Below are 20,428 nucleotides of genomic sequence, written 5' to 3' on the forward strand. Positions count from 1 at the left end.
CTTCAATTTAAATAAAAAGTGACTTAATCCAAACCCATTATAGTACTAAGGAATTATAGATTTCCAGTAGAAATGCTCAAGTACCTGTAATATACCATATGTGAAGGCCTCCACCCTGACTATAAATTATCATAGTTTTATTCTTATAGTAGTTCTGAACTGAATGCATTTATTCTTAATGTTAGTGCAAAACAATACCAATGAATTTATGAAAACAAGAAAAAAGAAAATATTTTGGGGTTTTTTTTGTTTGGTGTGGGTTTTTCGGTGGGGTTTTGGGGGTTCTTTTGGTTGGTTGGGTTTTCTTGACTCCTGCATTGCAATTCTAATATCACAGAATTGCACAACAGCTTTTGTTTCCGAGAGAAGTCTTCCAGTAGATTCCAGCCATAAGTGGGACCAGACAAACTTCAAAGTCTCATCAAAAGTCACAAATCAAAAAAGCAAGGAAGGGGATACCATTTTTTATGATACAGTAAGTATTTTCAAACAGCCCTCCCACTGGAGATGACTTCGTGTTAGTAAATGTGGCTTTGAGAGACTACAAAGATGCATTGCTTAGATCACCAGAAGGTGATAGCTTTTGAGTTTCTTCTCTTACTATAAAGCAAGCTTGACAAGAATTTTGACCAACTATTTCTGGTTTTGAGGGAGTTACTATCAAACTAGCTGCAAATTTTGCAGTTGCATTCATGTTTTTCAGTCAGTTCAAATGAAATATCTCATACTAACATTCAGAAATGTCGCTCATTACATCAATTTGCATCAGATAAGTTACATGTTTAGTCAGTGTATGTGCAAAATCCAAAATTGTGTAAGACTCACTGTTCCTAATGATATTTCAAAATGATGTCACAGGTATTTGGAAGATTTTTGGTCTTTACAGTAAGTTATGTTAAATTATGCAGGAAAACAGTGTTACCAAGTAAAATTGGAACAGAATGCAGGGGAAAAAAAAATGGACAGGGAAAAGCAAACGGATATTTTAAAAGGAGCAAAGGGAGTAGGCAGAAAATCAATACATATAATTTGAAAAAAATGGGAAGATGATAAATGAAAAATCAGAGATAAAAGAACGCAGGAAACAAGACATATTTTTAGAAAGTCTAAATATTATCTGCACTAATGAGCACTAGATGGAAAAGTTTAACCATCTCTCTTGAAAATGAGAGAAAACTCTGAGAACGGGACCGCAAGGAAACCAACAGAAAAGTTTAGAAATTGAAGACCATAGCCAGTCAGAAACTTGTTTCTATACAATGTATCGTACCTACTGCAGCCACAAGGAAAAGGGATGTAATTGTAGTGAGTCAAGACTATAAATAATAATTTATACAATTCCTTAAATAATTCTTTTGTACCATGAGGATTTATTTCTGTTAAACGGAGTCAGTGTATCAGTGCTTGTAGCTACGCTTATCTAAAAAGAAGGAGCAAATACTTGTCTGCTGTGCTGTTTGAACCCTGAAATGAGCACTTGCTCTTAGAATAAGAGACATATTTTGGTCCTCCTAGGTTTAACCATTTTTGGTATCTCTACTGAGTCTGCTTAGTCAGTTAAAACATGCTTACAAAGAACAGGGACATACCATCACTATTCCATAAGAAGCTACCAAAAATTGATTCAATGTGCACTTAAGATCTGAGATGACCTTGGGTCAGACTGGTGCTTTAAGGTGAAAGGTAGTTTAGTAAACTAATGCTGATATATCCTGCAAAACTAAATTTTAGGAGCTCTTATGTAGTACAGATTATCATGCTAATGTCAGTTGTAACACTTCATGAACCTTTTTAATGAGAATATGATCAGAAACCATTCATAACCTCTGGCAGCATGGGAAAGGATTTCTTAATCCACTCTCTACTTTCTAGCTGATTGACAGCACACAATGTAAGACAAAAAAAAGTAAATTCCAACTCATTCATGTCAGAGGCTTATAAAGGAATAATCCCCACATGTTCCTTTCCACATCACATTCATAAATTTTGATAATTATTATGATCACATGCAATTTTAAATATTTAAATTTACTCTGTTGATTACACAACATCATTGAGATCTGATCAATCAGCCTTCAGCATGCCCTGCGCTTCTCTTTGGACGTGCTGATTACCTCGTAATTATCAGCTCTGCTATTTGCTCCCAGACACTGGAAAAACTCAGGGTTGCTGATAATAAAACATCTGCAGTGAATCTTTCCTACACAGAAGACCTTTTAAGCAAAACACTACCTCAGTGCCCTTGGTTCCTTTCATAGATTCACTCAATGTGATTTCTACAACAAATGAAGGATGTTGGGTCCCCAGATTATAAGCTTTCCTATTCCACTAACTTTAACAATAATTTCTAGCACTGCATGAATTCTTGCTTTCAGTTTTCTCTGGAGAAAACTGTCAAGAGGTGGCAATCTATACTTCATGCTTCTTAGTATCGCTTAAGCTTAGCTTTCAGTCCGTTTCTAACTCATCTTTAGCCTTTCTTCCCCTTGATTATTTTGCAGTCTAATACATTTTTTCAATAGACAAGACATGCCTATTTTGTGAGCTGCTATGAAAAACAACTGATGGAAGAAGCACCCTCACATTAGGAGTCCTAGCACCAAGAGCTGTTACGAAGAATTACTAGTTAATTGAGATAAGCAGTAGGAGAAAAAGACTGCAAAGAACTGTGCTAAAAATTTTCCCACAGTTACCTACCTCAGATCACATCCAATCCATCCTTCATCTGATTTCTTTCAAATCATTTTTTATTACTTGCTTCTCAGCCAAAGTGACTTTCTTCTTTTAGGTGCTAGTCTTTACAACAAAGAGATATCAGTGTCATCTCTAATGACCAGTAGTAAGAATTGCAACTCCAACCCATAGCCCAGTTAGACATAGGAGGAACGACTCATTTGCAAAGATCTGGAAGCCCTAGGGCAGCCAGAGACCACCACAAGTAGGTGAAGCTGGTATCATGCTGCCTTGAAACTGATGTATGTTTTTGGGAAGAGGAAGACTGGGGCTGAAAAGACTGTTTTGGATCCAAGAATTTCCAATTCTACATTACCTCTCCTGAAAAAAAAAAAAAAAAATAAATTGCTAACAGTAACAACAATAAAATAAAAAAGTAAAATGGTAGCTATATCACTATATCCCTGGAATATACAATTATGAAGTAAGTATAAAATTCTAAGAGCAAGAAGTTACGAGATTTTCATAGGGACATGAGCTACAGTTACTTCAAGTGTAATTGTTATCCATTGTAAGTGTTACCCGGGCATTGTTACCCATTGAGATTCTGTTAGCTTACAGAGTGAAATAATCTCATACATTTGCCCATATTGGTATGTCTGAGTCACCATCTTATACGGGTCCCACTGAGCAAGACAGGAAGGAATATTTATTTATTTGATATTACATATTTTTAATTATTATTTGTTCTACACTATTTCTCATTAGGTACAAAATTCCCTGTAAACATTTGCTCTGTTTTAAATCTGAATGGCTGCCTGCACCTCATTAACAACTTATTAAGCTGTTTATTTCTACCCTAGAGTTCTGCAGTATAATACATTCTTTATACAGTATGGCAACTCCTTTTTTAACTCTGGCTTAATCATTCTTATGTGTTGTGTCGCAATGCAGAGTTTTCATTTGTGCTACACTAAGATTACATGTTCGTTTAAACAATGACACTGGCCTATGCTTCGCTTGATCTTGATTAGGTTCCATGTGATGGGTATAATTTTCCGTTTACATAATCTATTACATTTTCTGTTTAACTATATTACATTTTCTCTGAATTATATTAATTAGGAGAAATGTAGATTAAAACATTCAAGTATAATTTTTTATTAAGTGAGTAATAAGAGAATTAACTCTTTCAAGTGATCTAGAAGGAAAATTACTCAGTGTATATACTAAGTTTATGAGTAAAATAGTACATATAAAATCAGTTTCAGTGACTAAGAGCATTTAGAACCTTTTTTTTTTTCTGCAGCTGTCACAGTTTTGAGGCTGTTTCTGTCACCTAGTGAGCTGGAGTAGGCACACTTTCATGGAGTAAATAATGCTATGGGTAAATCATACACTGCAGAGTCCATTAGAAAGGATTTTTATTCTTGTACTGCTGGTCCAAAAGAACACTGGTCAGTTGAATCTATGATAGAAAGGCCTTATTTAAAAAGGCAGCAAAAGAAAAACAGTTAATGATATCAAGGTTTCAAAAGTTCAGAGCAGGTAACTTAAAAATTATTATTTGATAGTTACTTGACTTTCATGCAACCGACTTCTACTTCATCCTCTCCTAAACTCAAGAGATGCTTGATTTCAAAAGCAGTGAGCGAATAGCATGTGATGATTTATTTTCAAGTTCTCCCTACAGTCTTCCAGTATTTCGTTCTTGTTTCCACTATGCAAGAAGCACCAGTACAAACATGACTCCTGTAGTTGTAAAATGGCATTACTATTCCTTTGTAAAATCTGGAAACAATGAAGACCATATGAGGAGAAACACAATAAGCCCCGTCTATGTTCTAGGTTGAACAGAAATGAATCAGTGTGTCTAGAAGTCAGATAGCTGCATTAGCACAAGATTGTGTTTGAAGTGATAAACCCTGCTTAGAGCCATGATGTAGGACTGTCATGGTTTAACCCCAGCCAGCAACTAAGCACCACACAGCCGCTCGCTCACTCCCCCCAACCCTGGTGGGATGGGTGAGGGAATTGGAAGGGTGAAAGTCAGAAAACTCACGGGTTGAGATAAGAACAGTTTAATAATTGAAGTAAAATAAAATAGTATAGCAGTAATAGTGGTAGTAATAATAATAATAATAATATAGCAATACAATAATAATACACAAAGCAAGTGATACACTATACAATTGCTCACCACCCACTGATGATGCCCAGCCAGTCCCCAAGCAGCGATCACTGCCCCCCAGCCAACTCTCCCCAGTTTATATACTGGGCATGACGCCATACGGTATGGCATAGCCCCTTGGCCAGTCTGGGTCAGCTGTCCTGGCTCTGCCCCCTCCCAGCTTCTTGTGCACCAGGCAGAGCATGGGAAACCGAAAAGTCCTTGACTACCGTAAGCACTACTTAGCAACTACTAAAACATCAACGTTATATTAAATCCAAAACACAGCTATTAGGAAGAAAATTAACTCTATCCCAGCTCAAACCAGGACAAGCACCTAAGAAATGTTGTTAATATTGCTCTACAAGGGATGGCACAAAACCAAAAAAAATAGAACACAGACTGAAATTCTCTGTATATTTAACAACATTGAATCTCCAAATTCTTTAATCTGAATTGTGCTGTGTGCTTCTGAGTCCCCACTGAGGACATGGATCTGTTTCTCAAAATTGCTACCCAACTTTCATGTAGAAGGGCACCTGAATATTTTAAAATCTCAGCTGGAGGACTGACAGTCGCTGATGGAAAAGTCAGTCTTCAAATAAGAGACTTTTTTTTTTTCCTGTTTTATATGCAATAGCCCATAATGAATGAGCAAACTGTATTTCAGGACTGTAGCTCAACTGGAACATGGAAATTAATTGTGCCAATCAGTCAGCAAGTAGCAACCTGTCACAACTGCCTGCACATATTAACTATGAAATGAGTCAAAAGAATAAATATTCACCATGAAAACCTTCTGAGTGCATAGCACATAGTTATGTCTGCTTCCAGTAACATTCACAGCACAGCTGCATTTGCTGTGCCAAACAGAGATACAAGTCTAAAGCCAAAATAGGATTAATTAAGCAAGGGTTGTAGGATCACCACAGGCTGATCCCAGCATCACAAATGAGATGAAGCCTCCAGTTCCTCCTGTGTGCTGGCCAAAATAATTGTTCTATAGTGGGCTGTGCTTGGAAAGACAGCTCTGAAGGCATGCTATTTGGGTAACCTCTTACAATTAAGCCACAGATTAATCTGCTTGTTAATGTTTGTCATCATGGAAAGACACTTTAAAAAATCCTAGATACATTATTGCTGCCCACTATGACCATCTGCAACAATCAGCTCCTTGGAATAAATTTCGAAGTAGTGGTGCATTTTGAGCTAAAACCATGCTGAAAATTAGTAGCTTGGAAAGGCTGTGGGTTTTATCCATTTTATTATATAAGGTGTGTAAACCATGCACATATGGTATTATTTCTGTATTAAAATTATTCTAACAAAGTAACGTTTCCCAGATAAGCCTTGAATTCTCTATTTCTGTTAATGGAGAATGGCTCAGATATCACCTCTGTATATGTACCGTTACTGGTGAAAGGAAACAAACCAAACAAAAAAAACAACCAAACAAACAAAAACCCACAAAAAACCAAAAACATCAGAACTTCATTCCTAGCAACTGAACGCTACAGATACAAAGCTTGAAACTAAGGGACCCATAAATCCTTCTTGGAAAAGAGGTGGGGGGAGAGAACCCAGAACCCACGAGAGCACCCCAAGCAGGCAGGCTGAGGCTAGAAGGGAGCTGTTCAACAAATGCCCAACAAAACCTTAGGGCTCAGTGTTGAAGAGCAGTAGACATCCCCAAGTTTAAAAATATTTATTTAGGACAGGTCTCAATAACATTGGATGAGACATACCAGAGCAGCCAAGATGAATTCTTCCTGTTAAATATTGATAATTTTGCTACTTAATTTTTCTCTTCATAATCTGGTTTCCAGCTGCATAATTAAGACCATAATCTTTTGATTTGCCAAAGTAATTTTGTGCTGATTCTGACCCATAGACCACTTTGTGATAAGAGAAGCATCTAGGTGAAGGTAATAAATCTGCAGCACATTTTCCCAGAGTCAATAGATTGAAATCAAATGGGGTATACATGTCACATGTATGTATACCTCTAAAGGATTTAAAGACCTCAGGCAGTGTTTAAGGCATTGCAACATCCTGCCAAAACAAATTAAGATTCAGTGTGAGAACTGGCAGCACCTTTTCTTTTCTGAGCTTCTTACTCACTACAGAAAATACAAATAGAGAAGAGGCACCTGGAAATCAACCTGTATGCACATGGTCAGAACGCTAGCTGCACTTACAGCATCTTTTTAAAAAGATCATTTAACACTATAAGCAAATAATCTTCTCATGTTCTCACCCACTGAAAGATACATGAAGCATGACACCTTCCATCAGACCAGCGAGTACTACTACCACCAAATGCATTTAACAGGGGGGAAAAAAAGCTAAAGAAAATCTGGAAAACTTGAGCACAGTACTTTGGAGGTTTTAGAGCAAAATTTATCATGACAGATGTAGAATCAAGCTTTCATCCAACATTAAGAGCTGTCAGGGAGATGGCAAAAAAAATGATAGGAAAATTATGGGGGAAAACAATTGAGATTTTTTTAAAATTTGTGTTAAAATTAACTAGAAATCAAACAGAAATTCTTTATGTAAAAGATGCTTGAAACATTAGAAGAACCAATAAATGTTTGATTGTATTTTTGAATGAAGTGAGCTAAAGAGCTAACAAAGATGATTTATATATTTACTTTTATAACTGAAACCAAGGAGCAAACAAGTTTGACTCAAATGCCCAGTGCTGGAAACATTAAAGACTCTTTAATGGAAGACAGGTGCTTAGGGTTGTGCTACATCAGGTTTTCAGAGTTAATGTTGAAAGATGCCTCTAATTAACAAGGTTAGTCTAACTGTCCAGGTAGAATTTTGAAATTATGACATCCACTAGTATAGAACAATTCATAGACTTCAGCTAAAAGCTACCAGGACTCAAGACAGAAGAAAAGACAAACCAGTTACAAATACAAATCTTACGATCTTTCCACGTATCCTGTGGAAATATCATAAAGGCAAAAAGAATATCCCACAGCCATCAATAAAAGGATGTGAAAAACTTATGTTCTGATTTCATAACTTCTCCAGTAACAGAAGAACTAATAATTTACACTTGAAATTAAACAGCTGAAAGGGGGGGGGGGGGGGGGGGAGAATCAAATTATTCTGATTAAAGAATATGAAAAAAATTACTTGTAGGCATGATCTTTCTGAAGTATGTACACACAGAAGCTTATGGGCTAGTGAGCTGAAGTCTTTGATGAAGAAAACCATAAATAAGACTCCTGTCCCCAAATGCTAAAATGATGTAGTGCATGTAGTGATTTTGTGATGTCCCAGAAAGCAACATTACGACCAACACCAGTGCATAGCCAGCATTTCTTTGTAGTAATTAAAAGAGACAAGACAGAGACAGACAGTGATTATGATCAGGTACAAATGTACAACTTGCTGCATAAATTTTGGAAGTGAAAAATTCAGTTTTCACCTTTGGGGCAAAAGCAGATTAGAAGTCACATTGCAAACCAAAGTTTTGTGATGAAACTACTGCTTAGTTGATCAAAACTCTGCAACGTTCCCTGCACAAAAAACTGAAGATAAGGTAGTCACCAGTACTAGGAGATGGTCCAAATAGAACATACTTTACAGTATATCTATGCATAAAGAATAAACCATGTTACAGTACGGCTGTATATCTCATGAAGGACTTAAAGCAATCCAATAAAGCACTGAATGGGATGGCTTACCAGAGGCACTTAAAAAAAAAAAAAAAGTCTTATTCCTGGGAAGAATACTTGCAAGATAAGTATCACCTGAGCTATGTTGCAAATAGCATTTCGTTTGTGGGAAGGGGACCAAGGTCTAATCTCAGGAGATTTAAATATGACATCAAATCCACAGTCCAGACTGTAAAAAGCATATCTCAGGGGTGATAGCACAGATGTAGTATTTTCAGAGATGAAATCAAAAAGGGCACTTCAACAAATGAGGCATAGTCCAAATCTAGAAGAACTTGGACAAAGCCTCACCTCCTAGGCTGGTTGAAGAGGAAAGCATAAAAAGGGGGAATAAGTAGTACCAACTGCATAAGCAAGAAGAGGGACTCTGTCTCAAAGAATTTGAATTGAGTCTGTTGGGCCATAATGTGATGGTCAGAGTCATTTCCCTCGGTAGGGAACATATCTTTCATTAGAGGGACACAAGACAACAAATCCTTGTACAAAAGACCAACAGCAAAACTGTTAAAAAGAAACAACAAGCAAGGTGCAGTACAGGTTACAAAGTTAAAAAGATGGAAGTTGCACCAGGGCCTTCCTCTCTATATGTTTATTTGAATGCTACACAACATCACAGTATCTCTGGAAAACAAAAGAAAACCAAACCAAACCGCACTTCTATGATAAAAAGCCCATCTAGTTTCACAAGTGTGGCATCCCTTTGTATTATTACCCAGCATGCAGCACATGCAATACTCCAAGAGCAGCCTGGCCTTATTGAAGTCAATAGAAAATTTGAAATCATCTTCAGTGGAACCAGTGTTAAAGTCAGTGAGCAGTCCCATTGATGTCAGCAAGACTACTAATTGTCTGAAGCTATGCACAAGCATGAATCTTCGAAGAAGCAGGGCTTTGAACAATTTGGTTGTGTGTATTTACCAGCTAAGACAACAACAATGTTTTGAAGCAGGCTGCAACACTGACGGGTGTTTCAAATGAAATTAAGTGTACTATTTCATTTTGTTGAACCTCAGGTATATACAGTTTAACCAAAATGAGCATTCTAGATCAGCAGGTATCAGTCTCCTACTGTGGAATAAATTAGATAACTAAAAGCAATAGCAGTGTCCTGCAGCAGAGCCCAGGAGCCATGGGTGCTCTAGCTCTGGGTCAGGGAGCCTGGACAGACATGGAATCATCTTTCAGACAAAGGCTCTTAAGGTTTCCAGACCTGCAGTTTTCAGGGTCTTCATTTTTATGGAGTAGAAAGGAAGGGAAATCTTCTCCAGATTGAGAAAACATTTCAGGGCATCTAGGCTGCTTGCTCCATGAAGTGGGATTTCCTTAAATACTCAGGCTCTTTCCAGATCACATGGGACAGCCTAGTTTCCCTAGCTGCATAGTTTCTGAAGTCAAAGGCAGCAAGAGGAGACCCCAGAGCCAAAACAACACAAGACGCTCTCCAAAGAAGGAACAACTCTGCATTCCACTTTGCTTCCACATATGAAAGACAAACCCAAAAAAAATCTAGAGGTTCAACTTCTACCTTATATTACTTACAAATTTTCTTTTTTTTTTTTTCCCCACTTGTGTTTGCGTGTGTATGAGAGAGAGAGAGAGAGAGAGAGAGAGAGAAAGTTTTTACATTCAGAATTGCAACCTGTTCTAACATTGCCAAGATTTCTCTTTGGAAATTTTGTATCAAGTTAACACAAGCAAATGTCATTTCTTGTCAACTAAATTAATACTGAGGACTAAGAAAGAAACAACCTATGAAAGTCAGTAATACCTAAATGATACAGTGTATGCCAAATAAGTGCATTCCAAGTACGAAATGTACTCACATTTGAGTCATAGAAAATACTTTTTTTTTTTTTGTCTACTCTAAATAATCATTACTCTCTTTAACAAAATTGGATCTACTCCTTTTTTTAAAGTACATATTGCCATCACAGTCTGAGACTGCAGGAATGTGTTCTGTAAGTTTTTTTGGGTTTGGCTTTTTTTTTTTTTTTTTTTTTTTGGTAGGTGAAAAAGTATGAGAAATACAGGAAAAAAAGAAAAAACAAACAAACAAACAACAAAAACCCACAAACTACTTCTTCCTTATGCTTTTTAACCCCCCACCCAAAACTGGGCATCTTGGGCACGATGCACACCGCTGCTTTTGCCAGAGCGCAAGGAAAGCATAAAAATAATGCCTCCTTTTAATGTTGTATGTTAACTAGAACAATCTGTTTTGCAGCTGCCAGTCTATAACTTGCCTAATCAACTCTCAAATGGATATTACATGAAATTCACTGATTGACTCTTTCCCATACTATAATTTCTTCTTCAATTGATTTCTTAGCTCCATAACATTATCCACAGTTATAGACTGTATATTTAAAGTCATTAGGCTTTGTTTTACTAGATAATACCAGCTGTACTGTAACTATTTAGCTTTAGTCTTTTATAACCTTATTTACCTAAACTATATCTTTTTTTACATTATTTGTATTTCTCATAAACCCTGTCATCAATAAAATCAGAGAAGAGCAGTGCTAACATTTTCTTGAACATTCATAACAAAACTGAACATGGGATTCTAATGCTTTTAGTTTATCTCCACCTTAAAATAAAGCTATATTTATTTTAAAAAATTACAAACTTAAGCCCCATACATTTAAATTAGTACAATTTACAAACTGTCACATAAGTTAGCATTTAAAAAAAAAAATTAATTGCTGAAATATTTTTTTAAAACTGATTACTTAAGACATCTACAACCATTGTGTAGTTTAGTCTGTTAACTTCATATTTAAGAATACTGCTATTTAAATTAAAATATAACATTTAGTCCACAAAGCGCAAACAGGTTAACTTTGTAATATTATGTAAAAAAAAAAAAAAAAAAAAAAAAAAAATCCTTTATGAAGTACGTTTACTGTATGGAAAAGTACCAAAGTCTTCCATTTGTAATTATTGCCTGGGAAGTCAAATCAATTGGGGTTTTAACATTAAAAGTTCAGTTACCTAATAAAATTTTTTTGTTATTTTATTAACACTGTGTTCAAATTGTTTTAAGGGTGTTTTTCTATATAGAGGACATTTGAAGGACTGACTCTACTAAAGGACAGGAAAATTCATGAGAAGAGCATAGTTTAATTTTGCAGAATACTCATGATAAATAAATCTCATTTATAGTGATGAACACCTGAGACACAATTTGGATTCTAAGGTATATTCAGCTATCCAGGGAACAGAAATTATATATCATTATTTATATCATTGATCAAAGCAACCAGAATTTCACACGTCAGGAGAAAACACACTGAAGGAGCTCTTTATGAACAAGCTACATATTAATACCTAATTAGTAAGAATTCTTAAAATAACCTGCTTTTGGGGGACATTTTTTTCATATATTCAGCTTCCTTACCAGAAAATACACACAATATGTCTGATAGATTTTATATTAAACATTTTTTCATTCTCATTATGAGTCTCGGGTACAAACTGGAACGTGCTCCACCATGTCAACTTACCTGTCACCCTGACTGGGGATCTTCTCATTTTGTTACTGAACTTTTCCCCTTACAGAAACCCATGGATAAGGAGTAGCCAGGGCATCACCTCCCATCCCAACATGAGCTGAGGACAGGCAGAGCCAGGAAACCCTAAGATTCACCATATTCCTGCAGCTAAACACCCATACATGCTTTGGAAGAACTGAGCCAGGGCTGTCTGCTTGTGGACTACACTATTGTTAGCCAAGCTATTCAACTCAAACAAGCTTACGGTAAAGCAACATCAAGATGTTTAGGGACTCTGTTTTCAGAGCTCCAGAGTTAATCTTAAGTATTTTCTTGATTAGACACAAGCAAAGCAGTCCAGGATTACTGAATACACAGAAATCCCAATCTTCTAGAAAGCTGAGAATATCAGTGGAATTACATGCTTGGCTTGGTTTTACAATCTTCCTGAGGTAGCCAGTTCTAACATCTCCTAGAGACACACAGTGGCTAGGCAGACCTTTGCTCCATGAAGTGGGTGTCTGCTACTGTCTGTGTCAGCCTACCAGGGCCTCAGACATCCAGACTGAGGACTTACTCGAAGGCCAGGGTCCCTTCTCACCTTTGTATGCTATGGGACAATTTTGCCTTTGTACTTGGAATTTTTTTTTTTTTTTACAGTGAAAAACAGAGCGTAAATAGATAAATAAGAAAGCAACATTAGATGGCTTAACTAAAGCCCTATAAATCAGGATTTTATCCCACTTAAAGAGAGAGTATGTTCACCAAATATCAAAGTGTGCACCTTCCACCTAGTAAAGTCAAGCATACAGGAAAAAACAACCTCCTCCAGAATGGGAACATTCTCATGAATACAAGTGTCTTCATACAGATATCTAACATACTGCTATATATAACCATACACAGGCTTTTTCATACTAATAATATTGGTGGGGAGGGGGACAGAGAAGAAGCTAACACACCTGTTCTTCTCAAGGTCTGAAAAACCCAGATGACAGCACAGAGACTAAGGTTACAGCATGTACGACAAAGTATTGTAGAAAAATTGAACTATCCCTATGCAAGCTAGAATGGGGACTGGAAACTGCAACTGCAGTAACATGATGTGTCATGTTGCTGTGGCTACTTTTTCCCTTCATCTAAAGTAGTTTGCTTCTATAATACCTTAAAATACACACTATAGACGTACCACAAGAAATTAACCTGAGAAAACAGTTAAGTGGCACAAGTACAGAAACATACTGGGCAGGGGGGAATGTGTAGACTTATAAAGTATTTGCATATGCATTAATGATAAGTATACATTAATTTTGTATTTTTAAAAATAATACATATTTTGTTAAAAAAAAAAAAAAAAGATGCAAACACCTTACAAGTGCTGCCTAACAGATACAAACCAAAAATATTCACAAATGTTCTGAGACCTATGGTGTACCCAAGTATTTAAAGTGTTTACATTGTTCTTTGAAGCTGCATCACTGAAGGTAAGAAAGATTTAAAATATTCCAAATTTTCAGAAGTTACTACATGCTATGTTGGCAGTAACTCCAAGTACTGTTCTCAGGGCTCATGATTTATTTTAGTGTCCAATTTTTGAGAACTCACAGAGTTCTGTAGAATAAGTACCAGCAGGTAACTTTGAGTAGAGCACAGAATAAAGAAAGGCTTTTGTATATTAAGAAACAGAGACCTTTATGAAGGAGCCTAATTACTTTGTACCCTACAAAGAGTAACTAAATGATCTGGAAAATGAGAAAACTTTGAAAATGTTTGTTGTGCCATCTGTACCGTGCCTTAGAAGGCAGGCTGAATTTAACAACACATGACTTACTAGCTTCATTATCATGATCCATAGGAAACATTCATTACCAAATAACTTCTTGAAACAAAGTGTTCATATAAAAAGGCACATTTGGTGAAAAAAATTTGAGATGGTTATTTTTCTGAATGTTTTTAAATTGCCTTCCCCACCCTCTTTCTGCCTATGTGAAACAGGGTTAGAAACATATGCTTTTAATGGAGGTTTACAAGGGAGATAGCCACCACTTACCTTTGAAGTTCACTGACAGTTTATGTAACTTCTTTCCTGCCTCCTTAAGGGATTCTCAGTACACAAATAGTTTTAAAATTATGACTCAGAATCAGTTCGAAAAAAGTTTGCAAAGATAAACTGCAAAATATTTTGTAAAAGAAAAAAAAATATTTTAATTTATGAAGTTGTGTTGAAATATTGTTTTAAATAGATGTGTATAATCCCAGCACAGAATTTTTACCTTATTTGAGGACCTTCTTCCATGAGGCAACATCTTATTATGTCACTGTTATTCATTAATTAATTTAAATTCATTCCTTGATTCTGGGCCACAGTTGTGTAACTATATTTACAGGTTGCTGAATAAATTTTGTTTAGCTTTTTACTATCAATGAGCAAGATATAGTTTCCACAATAAAACCAATGACTCCATAATAAAGCATCCATTAAGTTCTTACATGATATTAAGTGTTTGTTGGGGGTTTTTTTTGTTTTAGTTTGTTTGTTTTGTGCTTGGTTTTTTTTTTAAACCTTAGAATGAGGTTATTTATAGAAAACCAGATAAGTAATTTCAAGTAATGAAGTATTTGTATATTTTTAGAACAATTTCATTTATATTTTACTTTTCGAGACACAAGAGGATTTTTGCAGATGACAGTTTTGTTGACTCTCTCATATATAACATCATATTGTGATCCAGCATATCAAAAGCTATAAGTGTTGATAAAATCCTGACCCTACTGAAATCAAATGGAGTTTTCCCTTGGCTTCAGTAACACCATTAAACTATTTTTAACTTTATATAAAAAAAAAAAAATTACTTGCTTTTAAGACATTTTGAGGACAGTATTTTGACCTATATTAGAGATTACATATAGCAAACCAGAAATTTATGAATCCTGGTGAAACAGATATTTCTGAGTGCTCTTTTTGGTTCGTTTTTTAAAATTATATTGCATGAATTGAAATATTTGCAATGCCACATAGACAAGGAGTAACTGCTGTGGCCTGGGTAATGCTGCATGGCACAGTGCTTAATATTCCCTCACAGCAGCCAACTGCTCTCTAAGATTGAGGTGAAGAGAAGGGTCTCGCATTTCCCCAACTTCTAATTTCTCTGAGCATATGATCTGTTTATCCCTTTCTGACAGAGGGCACATTTCCTCCGCTTTCTCCATCTTTACTGCGGTCATTTGGTGAAGTGGCAGTGACAATATTCTTTATCCTCCAGCTCTGTGTTGTTGACAGTTTCCACTGGAGACCTGAGATGGGAGCTGGGCTCCTTGCAATGCTCACCCCTGACAGCAGCTTTCTATTCGGGCTCGTACCAGATAGCTTAGTTTGCGTAAAGGGAGTCCCCAGGAATCCTAATTCTCATTAAAAAAAAACCTTTTTCCTCAAAATCATACCTGTATGTTGTGTGGTTACTGGCTTTAAAATGACAGTGGTTTTCCAAAGCCAGGTTAAAGAGTCTTTCCACTATCATTAAAGAAGGTCTTTGAAAACATGAAGGGATTTTGGTTTAGTTCAAAAATATCAGTAAAGGGACAACAGGTAACAGGCTCCGTGCTGGTTTGATGTGAGTTACCAACACTGGAAGTGGGCCAGATAATTTTCAGGATAAATGTTAAAATCATTACTAACTAACTTTCTGAACAGAAGGAGCTGCGTAAAACAGGTAGGAACTAGCACTGTATGTTGTCAGTGATAAAGTTATTAAGAACTAGTGTATATAGGATCTCTAATGAATATGGACCATGTTAATCAATATAAGCAGAGAAAATGATACCTTTGGCTCTTGGAAACTACCAAAACCCACGTAGAGAACAAGCTCTGTTATTACGCAACCTTTTCCAGGCAACATGCAGATTTTACAGCTGTGGTGGCAGCTGGAACTTTCATTTGGGAGATATACAGTCTCAAACTATCAGTAATAAGACTAAGCATCTTCTAATAATTTAAAAGTACCCATTTTCAAACACAAAAGACACTACGCTCACCTTCACATTGCACTTATTTATGACAGTTTCAAGATTAACTAGCCACCTGCTTGGAAGTCTGTATCTTTAAAGATATTCAAGTAGGGGAATAAATATTTACCTGTGTAATGGCATCAGGAATTAATTCTTTACTGCTGTAACCCCAAACTGAGTTTTACTGGCCTCATCTTATTCTCAACTGATCAGGATAACATTTGGAAACAGTTACAACCATCATAAATACCGAAATGTTTGACTCTCAAGTCTAAAACTAAACACTGATTATCTCTCAGGGAAAGGCCAAGTTTCAGACTCAAGAGTACTTTTCCTCTTATACAGAAAAGCCAAAAATGAATGAAATAATTTAAGTTCAAGATTCTAGCTCAGTTAGAACACAGAAATTAAACTTTGCTCATGATTAGAGCAAAGTATCAGAAAAGTCTTGGATTAGCCATCCTTTGAAGTTTTGGGTAGCTTTATTGAAATTATAATGCAAAGTGTAATTTACAGAAAGGTGTCTGATCTTCTGTTTCTGTTTACATATTCATAAAATATTTGACACAGCACAGGAAGATAGACAATGGTTTCTGATACACAAACTCAGACTAGATAATCCAGCAGTACCTTCTGACCTTAAATTTTTTAAAAATGTAGTAATATAATATTTTGCGTGGGTTGGTTTGTTTGTTTGTTGGAGATTTTTTTAGGATGAAGAGAGAAATACAAGAAAAGATTTATTTTCTGCAGGTTGTTATTGATTGGTTTTAGTTTTAACTTTTTTTTTTTTTTTTTTAAGCAAGCCAAACTGGTGCAATTGCAACAAAAACAGTATGCAGTATACTGAAAACAGAACAATAATTAAGATTGTTTATCTGTACCACAGACTATTAGCTTTTGTTGTTATCTGCCAGAAAGCATCTAGCACTAACTGGAAGAAAAAAAAAATTATTAATTTTACAAAACTTAAAGTGAATTCAAACCAAGAACTGCTAGAAATAGCAGTAATGCTATAACACTAAGTTCATATCATGCATCAGTTTCAGAAAATATGAGATGCGAGTTATTTTTTTCCCTACAGGAAAACAATATGAACTTTTTTGATAGACTTTAGTACACATTCAAAAAAATAAATTAATAAAATCCACAAACTATCCCATACAGTGTGCAGGTTGAATTTCTTTGATACTCTAACATTAAAGTAAAAAAAAAAAAAAAAACACCAAAAAAACCCAAAAAAACAATCTGAAAGCAAGTTATCTAATCTCTGTTGCAGAATCAGAGCAGTACTAGAGCTGGACTAGCACTTGGGAGTCCTATCTGGGTCCTGCTCTGGGTGCTTGCTACTGTGACTCAAAAGCAAGGCTGAACACTTAAAGAACGTGTTTTATGCCTGTTCTGTTCCTCTTGCATCAGTAAATTGTAGTAGCAGAACAGTGATCGCTATTTCCTCTTTCCCATCCTGAGAAATTTCACAAGCTGAATATCTTGAAAAAAATATGTATTTGAATAACTAATGGCTCTAAAAGGCTGCTCATGTCTAATTTCGGTTTTTTTTTTTGTTTTGGGGTTTTATGTTTGTTTGGTTTTAATCTGTGTTTAAAACTTGTTCTGATCCTTGTAACGAGATTTCATTTGTTACAAGCGTTTTTAATATGTACGGGTGAGTAAGGGAGCAAACAGATGATGTGATGGCTTAATGAGAATGTTTGCTGTCATAGAGATTAATATGGAAAATGGATTATACCACCAACTGATGCTGGATTGGATCTGAAGTCCTGGCTGTATGAATAAAATAATAATTAGTGATGATTGAGTGTATGAAAACATAAATAGATTTTTAGACAGTTTCTATATAATACACCTTTTTAATTATAAAATACATTATTTTTAGATGAAGCACTAAAATATAAAAATAGCTAAGCAGTATACTCATTTATGATGTTATATTTATGGTACAAAGGAATGGGAAAGCTAAATTATTACTATAAAACGGGCAATAGTTAAAGCGCTTTATAAAGAGAGTGCAACCACTTTGTTCCATGGTTTTCTTGAAAAGGTAAAATAAGTATTCTAACTTTAATACCTGATATCAGCAATCCTATGTACAAAGAGAAGGGAGGGTAAATCATATTTTTTCTTCTGTGCCGGTGCAGAAATTGGCAGCGTTACCTTTTGGTATAGGTATTACACTTATCTGTGCAAAGAAAAAAGATGGACTTTCATGGGTTATTTTCTTTCCTTTAAACATACAAGGAGGTGGCAAACGGGTACAGAATGGGCCTTCAGATGAGCAAGCATAAACACAGCTCTAGCAGTATGTTATGACAACAATTTACATAAGCTTTCTTAAAGTTTTTTTCACCCTTGAAGCTTGTGACAGAGCATGGAAGAGTTTATAGGTTAAAAAAAAAAAAAGTCTAGGCACTCTTTTTTGGCTATTCCTCAAATAGGACAAATTTTGCATTTCCTTTTTCTTTTCTCAGCTGAATGCAAGTTTACTACCAGCACACGGTGATTACTCAAGAGCAGTATAAACCAGGAAGAAATCATTGGCTCAAACAATGACCTAGCTACAAAAATTGCACCAGTAGTCACATCAGTCACTTGTCCTACAGCTGATGAGCAGAAATTCCTGTCTGTTGGAGGTATAGTCTCTTTTACCTTGTATTTTTCTTAGATTCCTCCCCCCCCCATTTTTCCCTGGCTGACACGTTCAATTTTAAAACTATACACCTTTTGAAAAGCCCATAGCAACCTTTTTGTTATGCTTTTATACCATAGTACGTTCTCATTATAGAGTTACCTGCAAATAAGTATATTGAAATGAATTTGGGGGGGGGGGGGTTATTTATGCTGTTTGTTTGTTTTTTCAAACAAATTCATGACACATTTCCTGTTATCATAATTAAAGGGATACTAGGGCAAAAATGTGCTTGTAGAAAGACTAAATGACCAACATCGGTTTTATATGTAAGATTAAAGCTCTACAGACAATAGTTATTAGCGAGTTGTAAATTATGACTTGGTACTTTGATTTTTAGTGCCGTGTGAGGATAATGGTAAAATTAATATTATTCTGTCACATAATGAAGAATAAAATGACCTCTAAGTTACAGGGAAGATCAATTAGTATGCTAGATAGTGGCAGCCACAAGCCGTTTTGGTAACATATCTAAATATAATTAGACATAGTTGTTATGTTATCAGAAGTGAACTACTTTACTAACAAACAGGCCCTGAAAGACATCATTTATTTCCAGTTGTAGAGACAATGAAATACATATTTTTGTGGAAACTGGAAAGAATTTCCTGTGGCATAGGCCAGTACTTACCATCTATTTAACAAACTTCTTAATAGCTTAAAATTAATTATTTTACACATAATGTTGTTCTATCATTGATCATAGCCTCTATCACTAAAGTTTGAAGGGTACTTAAATGATAGGAAAAAGTAATCTTGTAACAGTAAACAGAAAAATAAATAAAATTCAAACAGCTTGCTTCCAAAAGGAGATACTAGAAGCTTCACTACAATTAAAAAAAAAAAAAAAAAAAAAATTGTTATTTCGCATTTGATTTAGTTTGGGGGTTTTTTGTGAGTGTGGTTTGTTCTTTTTTTTTTTAAGCCAAAGACCTCTCCTCCTCTTAAAACACTAAGCTGAAGTACAAGAGTGATTCATGTTTTGTTATTAGTTAAAATTTTGCTTCTTTTGGATCCAAGCAAAGATTTTTCTTTATATTATCCAAGTAGGCATCTGTTTATGGGTTTGCCTTTCTTCTTCTGTGACTGAAGTTCTGAGACAGAGTGAAAAATTAAACATTGGGAATTTATCCCATTGCACATTTTGAAGATTGATGAAACTCTATCCACCTTGAATGACATACTGAATACATGGAACTGTGGATGTGGGAGCTATGAAGTGAAACAGAAAAGTTATTTGTGATTTATAAGCTCCAGAAGGCTTTACATCAAAACAGCAGGAAGAGCTTTCATATGGTCTAGAATGAATACTGCTTCTTAGCAAACAGGAAAAAAACTCTAAGAACAAAAGTTGATTTAAAGGATGTAATCTTCCTGCAGGTGAAAGAACCCTCCTATTGCTACTTATTCTAAATGAGACCCTCAGTTTTGTTCCTAGCACCAAGAATTTCTTGGCTTCCGATGGATTTATTGCTCTCTAGCCTGAGTTTCCAGGAAACACCTCTCTTCCTCAAAAGATGAGATCAGTGGCCTCAGACTTTTAAAGGAGTAGTCTTCCATAACTTTGAAATTTTAAGTTATATGCTGGCAAATAACAGTAGATATATCTTGTCATGAACTGAGCTATAATTATAACTTGTGTTTAGGCAGCTACTCAAAAAGTTGTCCTGGATTTAAAGAAGAA

Source organism: Platalea leucorodia (assembly GCF_965183815.1).
Source record: "Platalea leucorodia genome assembly, chromosome: 6".
In the NCBI taxonomy this organism is placed as follows: Eukaryota; Metazoa; Chordata; class Aves; order Pelecaniformes; family Threskiornithidae; genus Platalea; species Platalea leucorodia.